The sequence below is a fragment of the Dipodomys merriami genome, unplaced genomic scaffold, assembly GCF_024711535.1.
Source record: "Dipodomys merriami isolate MVZ:Mamm:240054 unplaced genomic scaffold, mDipMer1.0.p SCAF_1167, whole genome shotgun sequence".
In the NCBI taxonomy this organism is placed as follows: Eukaryota; Metazoa; Chordata; class Mammalia; order Rodentia; family Heteromyidae; genus Dipodomys; species Dipodomys merriami.
Genome location: NW_027202457.1, coordinates 218,796 through 227,994, shown reverse-complemented (window position 1 = coordinate 227,994; position 9,199 = coordinate 218,796). Strand labels below are relative to the sequence as shown.

General features: G+C 43.0%; 1 long non-coding RNA gene across 1 annotated transcript; it reads left to right on the top strand.

Moving 5' to 3' along the window:
- Positions 1–2,289: 2,289 nt before the first annotated feature.
- LOC138822899 (uncharacterized) lies at positions 2,290–8,837 on the top strand. Its single transcript, XR_011370667.1, has 3 exons — positions 2,290–2,496; positions 4,621–4,754; positions 8,775–8,837. It is a non-coding gene; the product is annotated as an uncharacterized lncRNA (long non-coding RNA).
- The last annotated feature ends 362 nt before the right edge of the window (positions 8,838–9,199 follow it).

Sequence of the window (9,199 nt, the reverse complement as noted above, 5' to 3'; positions counted from 1 at the left end):
CAATGCACTAAGGAATGCAGAGCTGCCATAACCCTATATAAGAATAAGGGACTAGAAGCATGGATGAAAGTTTGCACAGAGCTGGGCGGACCACTAACTAATGCTGGATTAGTTGCTGCTGTGGTGCAATTAACCCAGAAGGGGCTGAGAAGGTGGCTCAGTGGTAGAGCGCTTGCCTTGCCTGCCTGAGGCCCTGGGTTTGATTCCTCAGCACCACATAAGCAAAAAGAAAAAGCCAGAAGTGACGCTGTGGCTCAAGTGGTAGAGCGCTAGCCTTGAGCTGAAGAGCTGAGGGACAGTGCCAGGCCCAGAGTTCAGGCCCAGGAAAAAACCTATTCAAAAAACACTGCAAATTTGTCTAAACAGTTGTCTAGTTATCTTTTAGGTAATTGAACTGGGGAGTTCGACAGCCTGATGGAACAGCTCAGGGTTGCCATCGTCACGGTGAACTCGACACGAGTGGATGCCGGATTGGCGGAGGGGTTATCTTCATGGATCTCCACTGCTATGAATCATCTTAAGGAGTGGGCGGCTTTGGGAGCCCTGACAGGCCTCCTGGTGTTAGCCTCCTTGATATGTCTGTGGTGCATTTGCCAAATTAGAGGTTCTCAGTGTCGCAGTGCAGCCATGATTATCCAAGCCTTTACAACCATTGGAGCAGGTCAGTCCCCCCAAGCATGGCTTGCCACCCTAAAACAATGAACACAGATTGCAATGCCAAAGTATTGCAGTCGAGAAGCATGAGTTTTGCCCTCGAGGAGAGCATGTTTGATTGCACACGGGTTCGAGTCGCCTTTTCCCGTCCTTGTGAAAAACGAATCAATGGACAGGCTGAATCATCCCTAGAGAAGGTACCCTCTGGGAGAAGGCTTGTATGCAGTCCTTGCATTGCACAACAGGGATCAGACCTCTGTTCTCATCTGTGTTCTTTAAACAAAAAAGGGGGAACTGTAGAGAGCTGCGAGAGGCCGCACCTGGAAGATGGTGCTGGCTTCCGCCCTCCGCCTTCCCGATGGCGAGTGCTCTCTGTGGTAAACAACTCCTTATATGGCTAAGGCAAAGAATCTGGCTTGCTTCCGTGCACCTGAACCTATTGGTGGTTCCCACGTGGTGTATCAGGGTTGGCTACCCAGCGGGTACTTAAGGCTGTGGGGAATTCTCCCCGGGGTTGGGTCAGAAGATTGCTCAAAGGTCCTGAATAAACTGCAGAGAGGAGTTCGGTGTCGCGTCTTCCTTGGTGGTCGAGGCGGGTAGCGACAAGTTTCCCCTTTCTACACAGTGCAACAGCAGGGATACCTAGGCCACCAGTTCAAATTCCAGTCCTAGCAGGAGAAAAAATAGCATCTCCATGCTATGTGATGCCCAATTCATAGGTATTTCATTTGGCCTCCATTTAATGAATGTGATTGTTTAAATGCTTCATAAAGTATTAATTAATATCGACCAGTGTCCTATAATGTAATTGCGTATAGTTTTATCCTCAAATCATTCAAGTACTGCCCATTTAATCATGATATACATCACATTCCTTTGGTAGTCATATGAATAGGAATGAGTTTCATAGGATCTCCTGCCATTTGTTGGTGGTAGGACCAGGATTCAAACTGTGGGCTCCAGCTCCTACCACTTCAACCTGAGGATAGGGAACTCACAGGTCTGTCCAAGAACATCAGCAAAACCAATGATTAGCCAGGCATCAGTGGCTCTCAGCAGTCTTCCTTAAAACTTACAAGGTTGTGAAAGGAGGATCATGGTCAAAGTCACCCTAGACAGGAAAGCCCTTGAGACTCCTGTTGAACTAGTGCCAACAAAGCCAGAAGTAGAGCCATGTGGATCCAGTGGTAGAGAGCTAGCTTTGATCAAAAGCAACTCACAGATTGTGCCCAGATCCTGAGTTCAAGGTCTGGGAACAAACAGACATAGACAACAATCTGTGCAGCCATTCTGCTAAAGCAGGTCACCCTCTTGTGCCCAACTGGCATGGACAGAGTTCCCTGGGAAATGGGCTGCGTCATTTTGACTCCTCCCATTCTGCCTGCATCACACGATTCCAGCCACACCCCCATTGTTTCATGGTTCTTTCTGACCAATGGGATACAAGAATGGTGGCCACACCCACATTCCATGCCGACCAGTAGCACCATGATTCCCTCTGTTTGTTGACACCACTACCAGCAGTTGAGAAAGGTAGAGGTGGCTGAGTAAAATACTCGAGGCCTAGGAGGAAAGGGCTTCCTCAGGCCCATCATGTGCCTGCCTGAACTCTGGCCCCCTCCCCCCCTTCCCCATGGAGCAGCATTTCAAACCTGGTGCTGTGGGCTCAGACCCATGGTTTCCTCAGGCAATGGTGCAAGGGTGTGCCACGAGCCAGCTTGCTGCCCTGACCTGGTCCTGGCTCCCCTGTCCTCTGCTCAGGGCCTGAGCGTGTGTCATGCCTCTGCCATTGCTGCTTGCCCCACCTGTAGCAGCTCCCAACAGCTTCTGCCAGCAACACATGTGAGTGGCTGCCACACATCCCTGCACCCTGCACCCCATATCACCTCCTCTCTGACCTGGACCCGCGCCTCCCCTGTGCCCCACAGTCTGGCCTACGCCATGCCACAAATGTGCCCCAGGGGTAGGGGTGGGTGTTGACCCGAGGATCTCACCCCCATCCCCAGAGGCTAGTGTCCCAGGAAACCAGGAGATATATGGTTGGGTGAGGAGTGGGCGCCACAGATCCCTTGGCCTGGAGTAGTGGGAGCCACACTGCCGCACATCTTCACCCCTCCTCTCCCTGGTGAAAACCTGGTGGCTTTAGTCAGAGGTAGGGAGGAGCATGTCTACACCTGCCTTCTGGGGTCTTTTTCTTTTTTTCTGGGGATTGGAGGTGTTGGATGCAGAATATAGACACCCTTCCTGTGTGAGCTCTTGTGTTCTGTGTTCGGTCAACGTTTCCCCTGAAGACAGAGAAACACATAGAGAGAAACATAGAGAGACAGAGAGAGAGAGAGATAATCTTTTTCCTTGTACAGCCTGACTGTGCTCAGGTGAGTGATCAGTTGGCAAATTGCAGGTGCTGCATGGATGAGTCTTCTGTCACCGGTCTGGATGTGTGTGTGTGTGTGTGTGTGTGTGTGTGTGTGTGTGTGTGTGTGTGTGTGTGTGTGTGTGTGTGTGTGTGTGTGTGTGTGTGTGTAGAATTGGGTTGTAACAAGGAGGCAGAATGCTTTGGTAACTTCTACCTGCTATCTTTGAGGCAGGTATGGGCTTCACAGCTGAGGTCTGGGGGCCTGGAAAGGTGAGAGGCTTGAAGGGGACCCAGCACTGTTAAATTACAAGAACAAGGGATCTGTGTGCAATGGGGCTGGGTACTCCCTTGAGCCTGATTGGTGGCAGTGGGATATTTGGAGGACCTGGGAGTCTGGCCTGCAGGGGATGGCTTCCCAAGGGGACAGAGACCATGACCAACACTTAGTAAGGATACGAGTTCTGCTAGTATGGAGTGCAACATCATAGGTCAGACTCTGGGTCTTCTCATCATGATGTCTGATGGGCGAGGCCAACCCTATCTTAAATCTTGAGCTGTGATCTTCATATCTCAGCCTCCTGAGTATCTAGGATTATAGGCATGAGCCTCTGGCACTGGGATTCTGGTTCTTTTTGGTATTTTAGGGTTAGACCTTAAGACCTTAGGCTTGCCAGTCAGGTCTTCTACCATGCGAGTCAAGCATTTCTGTCTTGGGCATTTCTGAGATGGAGAAGTAATATATGCTCATGCTGGGCTGGATCATGGTCCTCCTATCTGTGACAGGCATGAGCCACCAGGCCCGGTCTTCTGTAGTTGGGATGGTAGACATGTAGCACCACGCTCAGTCATTAGTTTAGATGGATTGTCCAAAACAAAGTCCACAGCAGCCGATTCTTGACCAGAGGTGAAGCTCTGGGTTGGGCCTCAACCATTGGACTTCAATCTCCTCATGGTAGAGTTGAGGAAACAAAGGATTAATACAGAGGGATATCTGGAACAGGGACAGGCACAGAGGGAGGGGCCATCTGATCCTTTTCTTGGCAATTCTGTGACCATATGAGAGGAAGATTCCCAGAAAGATCTCAGATGGTGTGTGTTATTAATGGTGAAACAGGTATAGGATTATGAAACAAAACATGGCTCTCTTTATTACCCTATCCCCATGCGTAACAGGATCCTTCATTTTGTTCACTTTTGAAGCTGGGGAAACTGAGGCACAGAGAAGCCAGGTGACCTACTAATGACTCCTAGCTGACAGGAAGCTCGGCCTGACTTCTCTGCCATGCTCCTTAGGACAATGGGCGCTATTCAGTCCACTTCTTGTGGTGGGAAGTCCACTTCTTTTCAGTCATGGGGCTTGAACTTTGGGCCTGGGGCAGCTCCCCAAGCTCCTCAGCTCAAAGCTAGTATTCTACCACTTGCGTCACAGCACCACTTCCAGTTTTCTGGTGGTTTTTGGAGATAAGAGTTTCACAGATGTTCCTGCCGGGCTGGCTATAAACCACTATCTTCATATCTCAGCCTCCATTGTACTTAGGATTATAGGCCTGAGCCACCGGCACCTGGCTTAAGTGTAATTCTGACCTACTTTCTTTCTCTTTCTCTCTCAGGAACTGATTCAATGGGTGCTGGAGGAGGTGGCCCAGCATCCCCATATGGTTGGAACCAAGGTGGCCCTCTCATTCTGGAGGTAGACTGTGGGTCAGGCTCTGTCTTGCTCACTCTGTTGTACCAGCTCCAAGAGGTAAATCCCTCTGTGCCCTGCCTACACTGTGACAGTAATCCATTGCCCAACTAGCCTTACTGGACTCAGTACTGTGTTCAATGTTCTTTTCTAGCAAAAATTTCTGGTTAAAATTATGATACATAGTTACAGAATGAAAATGTAATGCCATCTTAAGAAAGTCATTTAGGGTTCTGGGAATGTGGCTTCATGGTATGGTGATTGCCTAGCATGCATGAAACCCTGGGTTCAATTCCTCAGTACCACATAAATTGAAAAGGAAACACTGGAAGTGGTCCTGTGCCTCAAATGGTGGATGGTTAGCCTTGAGGAAAAAAAAATCTGAGGAATAATTCCCAAGGGCTGAGTTTTAGCTCGAGGACTGCCAAAACAACAACAGCAACAACAACAACAACAGTCTAAGTGAGATTTGGAAACTCTTTTGGCAAGTCATCGCACCAAAAGGGCAGAGGCTAATTAACAGTTGTGACAGAAGAGAAGGAATAACTCCAGATGGAAAGAAAAAATGATAGTAACTAAGGTATAGCAGAAACCGTTCTAGGAAACCATTTTTGGATATTGAAGAACTAGTTATCAGCTAGGCTTATTCCTCATTGCCCTTTAACATTCAAAATCTCCTAGGCTAGTTCTTAATCTCTGTGTGATAAATGTACCTCCTTCTATGCTGTTCTTTCATACCTGATCTACTTTGCTTTCTAAAAATCTGTCTTTCTATATTTCTCTGTGAACATTTTCTGATACTAAATACACCTACAAAGATGAAAGAGGATGCTAATGTAAGAGTCCCATGGCTCATGGGTCATTAATGTGACAAAATGGGAAAGGAGGACATATTTATTGCTAACTCAATCATTCTGACAAGCTTCAATGTCACATCATTTGGTTCAGATTTACATTCTTTGTCTACATAGTGACATTAAGTGCACATAAATGCAAATATGAGCCGGGTGTTGGTGGTTCATGTCTGTATTCCTAGCTACTGAGGAGGTTGAGACCAGAGGATTGTGGTTCAAAGCCAGCCTGGTCAGGAAAGTCCATGAAACACTTACCTTCAATTAACTCCAGAAACTCGGAAGTGGTGCTGTAGCTAAAGAGGTAGAGTGCTCAATTTGTGCTGAAAAGCTGAGAGACAATGCCCAGGATCAATATTCAATAATCACAACCAACAAAAAATTACAAATATGGCTTTAAGTTTCCCTCAAAGGAATGATGAAGTCAATAGTAATCTTCCCAAATGATTTAGTAGTGCACCTACTTTTGCTGAGTTATTTGTTATGGCTTCTTTGCTAAACATATTCTCTTTTTTAAAAATTGTCAAATAGTAACTTTATAATAAACTTCATCTAATATTTCTTGGTTCAAAAGAGAAGTACATACAGTTGAGGTCACTTAGATTTCTTACTGTCTTAGTTCAAAGCCAACCCAGGCAAGAGAGTCTGTCAAACACTTATCTGTAATTAAACACCAAAAAAGCCAGAAGTGGAGGTTTGGCTCAAGCATCGGAGTATTGGTTTGGGCCACTTTGGAAAGAAACACAACTGTTCAGGGACAGGGGCCAGTCTCTAAGTTCAAGCCCCAGAACCAGCACAAACTAAATAAACAAGGAAACAAAACAAACCCTGGGTATTTCTTTCGGACTCTCTTTAAAATAGTGGTGGTCCGAAAATAGGCTGCTTTTGCTGATCATACTCACTGGATCCTGCTTTTTTGGAATCCTTATTGCTATATAAAACTCAGGACTTGACTAAAGGAATTGATAACTGATTCCTGCAACAAGAGAATCATCTCAGGAGTGAAACATCCATCCATAAGACACTTCAAAACCTCCATATCTTTGCTTCTTTGCAATAGAACATTTTTAAAATAAAGTGACTTCCTTTTGTTCTATACTGGCCTTCAAATGACATATTGTTTCCTTATACTCTCAACCAGAAGTTCACAGACAAGTTTTATATGAGTAAAGGACACACTCACAAAAGTCAGGGACAGAGTTTCCTTCCAGCCTAGGATCCTTTTCTTATATAGTAAAAAGGAAAGCAATAGTTAACTTGAATTTGTCATTTCAATATATTCAATTCCTCTCCTAGGATCAGTTTCCACATCCAGTAACAGTTACTTCCACTTACTTCCAGTAACAATCTATGGTGCTGCTCCAGAAATAAATGAATGTTTTCTGGCTTCATTGAAATAGCACAAGGATACTTTTGGCCATGAGGTAACACGTGTTTCAGAGACAACTTAGTAAAGAGAAATGAAATTTAAATTGCTTATAAATACATTATCCATGAGAACATTTTGTTCAAACTTCCTATGTGTTCTGTCAATTAAGATGAATTTTAAATGGGAAGAAGGTTCTCAGATCATTTTTGTGAGTCTATGTGCTGTACATTAATTTCCCAAGTGTACATGAGTTAAGAGTAAGAGAAACAATAGCAACTATAGGAGAAAAAGAAGTTCTGTGTTTATGTACAAGTGTTCAATAAAATATAGAAAAATAAATAAATAAATAAATAAATAAATAAATAAAATATTGAAAAATAAAGCCAAATCCAATATGTAGATTTATGGGAATAATATAGAGAAAGCATTACTCCTATGTGGAACATGAAGCATGAGGCCACTGCCTTTCTAAATTATGCTTGCTAATCACGTAAATGTGCAAAAAGGAGAATGGAAGAATGATTCTGTTTCCAATGCAAGTCAGATATAGGAGAGTAGATGTAACTGGAAAAAAAGAATCCATCTTGAGAGAACAGGAATTATACCAGCAATGAACCTGGTGGCTAAGATCACATTTCTTATTCTTTCCTTTTCTTATATTCTTTTTGTTGTTGTTTTTGTTGTTTGTGGCCCTTGAAATATAGGACAGGTTGCTGTCCCTCAGCTCTTCAGCTCAAGGCTAGTGCTCTTCCACTTGAGCCACAGTGCCACTTCCAATTTTCTAGTAATTATTGGAGAAAAGAGTCTCCAGGACTTTCCTACCCGTGCTGGCTTTAAACCCCAATCCTCAGATTTCACAACAACTTGGTTTAGGATCACATTTCTAACAGTGTACACTCAGGATATGTAATGTATATGTTCATCTATCTTTATATGAATTCTTGAGTTAAAAATCTGGGCTACACGTTAGACTTTACACTCACAAAAGTGTTTGAAGTTTAAAAGTTGATACTCCTGGAAAAATAAAACCTAAGAATGTAAAGGAGTCTGGGAAGTTCAATTTGCATTTAGCTTGGACAGCATAGGCTTTGAGACACTACCTATAATTAATCAGCCAAAAGCTGGAATACCAGTCAAGAGCAACATTGCTGAATAAGAGCTTTAGGTTTTGCATACATACATTCGAACATACACATACACACAGAGGCACTTATAGGTGCACACAAAAAGACACAAATGAAACAACTCTTAGAATATGTAGAAAAGTTAGAAAACAATAGAAAATAAGTCCTGAGTAAGATTAGAATCAAATGATAATTTTAAATATTAGAAAGCCTTCAAGTGATCTTTCCCCCAGAATTTGAGAATATTACATAGGTAGGGACAGAGATAGTAAGAGAGTCAAGTAATCATTATTATTATAAGATCCATGGTAGAATGAGTCAGGGAACCCTGCAGGTGCATCTGAAAATGTTCATATCCTGTGTCAAATGTTAAAACATCTTTGAAAATAGTACATAAACAGTCTGAGCATTCAGTCTAGTGGATAAGATCATAGGAGAAGTTCAGAATTGCTAGTCTGTTTCTAGATTAAATAAACAAACTATGGCAGGGCAAAGTGCTACAAGCTTGGAATTATAGCACTCAAACAGGAGAATAGAGAGTGGAATTACATAACGGTACCTTCCCTGGACCAGGTAGAATAATTTTGTCTCAGTAAAACAAACCAAACAACAAAAATGGAATACACAGTTGGAAGTTTGGGCTAATTTTGTCATTATGATTTGAGAAGTCAAGTTTCCTATTGAATGCAACTCATATATATCCTCACTTGTGTTTTAAATGCTCTCATCATTACAGAACATTCCTAGATGAAAAATAGCTCATGATTCCCATCCAAAAATTTGCAAAAGTAAGTAAGCCTCATTCTGTTGGATTCCAAATTAATGTTGAAGTATTACAAAAGCTTAAATCTGGAGAAATAGCAAAGTTCATCTAATGTAGGACTTTGTAGACCTTGTTAAATTAGAATTTAGATTTAAAATATATTTTTTGGTTTTGTTTGTAATTTCATATTCTATAGTATACTACAAAATTATTTTTAAGTAGAGGGATTAATTGAAAAATTCACAAATGATTCTGGCATTCTATTTGTCTAGATATTCTTTCAAGAGAGTTATAATTAGAACATAGTTAATAGATAATTCCCACAGTTCATGTACACTATGTTAATGTGAATAATCTGGACAGAGTTGCCAAAAAATGGATGACATTAATTTATACAT